A 795-nucleotide genomic window follows, 5' to 3' on the forward strand; every position below is an offset into this window, starting at 1 on the left:
TTTTTTTTTTTTCTTTTTTTTTTGTTCCCTACTACACCCAGAAATAGTTACATCAGGTCCTGACAAATTCAAACCCTGGGTACCTCAGATGCAAAGGTTGATCCAAAAATCCGAATGATTTCACCCTTTAAGGCCCATCACCATCGGGACTGGATTTCTGAGATGGTCTAAGCCTCAGTTTGCCGAAGCAATGCGGATCTGCCCCTGGCTAAGACACCAACCCCAGAGTGGATCCATAGGAAACACGCACCTCCAGGCACATCCAGCAAGGCAATAAAAGCACAGCAGAGAATAAGGAATCCCCACATAGAATATTACAAATGGCACAAAACCAGGAACCCAAAACCCGACCCTCTTTTTCTTTTTCTTTTTTTTTTTTTTCTTTTTGGCCTCAAAAGACAACCACTCGCATTTAGAAAGTGGCAGGAAAAATAAATAAATTTAAAAAAAAAAAAAAAAAAGGAATAATAAAGTGCATAAACCCCCAACACCTTAGGGGCCAAAATTAAATATTCATTGCAGCCAAGTGCTCTCTTCTCTCCCAATGATATTGTCAAGGTCAACCTGAAAGCTGCATTTCCACCCTCCCCGGGCAGYGGCTGGGAGAGCACAAGCCCCCAGGCACCCTCCGGGGTTACCCGCGGCCTCTGCGCAGTGACCAGAGCCCTTTGCTGTCCCCAAAGTCCCCAAGCCCTCAACGTCCCCTCCCTTGGACTCGCTGCCTCCAGGTGCTCCCCGTGCCCAGCCCTGCTCCTCCCTGAGCATCCCCCCCTGGAAAAGCAGCGGGATTAGGGG

Source organism: Nothoprocta perdicaria, unplaced genomic scaffold (assembly GCF_003342845.1).
Source record: "Nothoprocta perdicaria isolate Ctin4 unplaced genomic scaffold, notPer1 scaffold_170, whole genome shotgun sequence".
Lineage (NCBI taxonomy): Eukaryota > Metazoa > Chordata > Aves > Tinamiformes > Tinamidae > Nothoprocta > Nothoprocta perdicaria.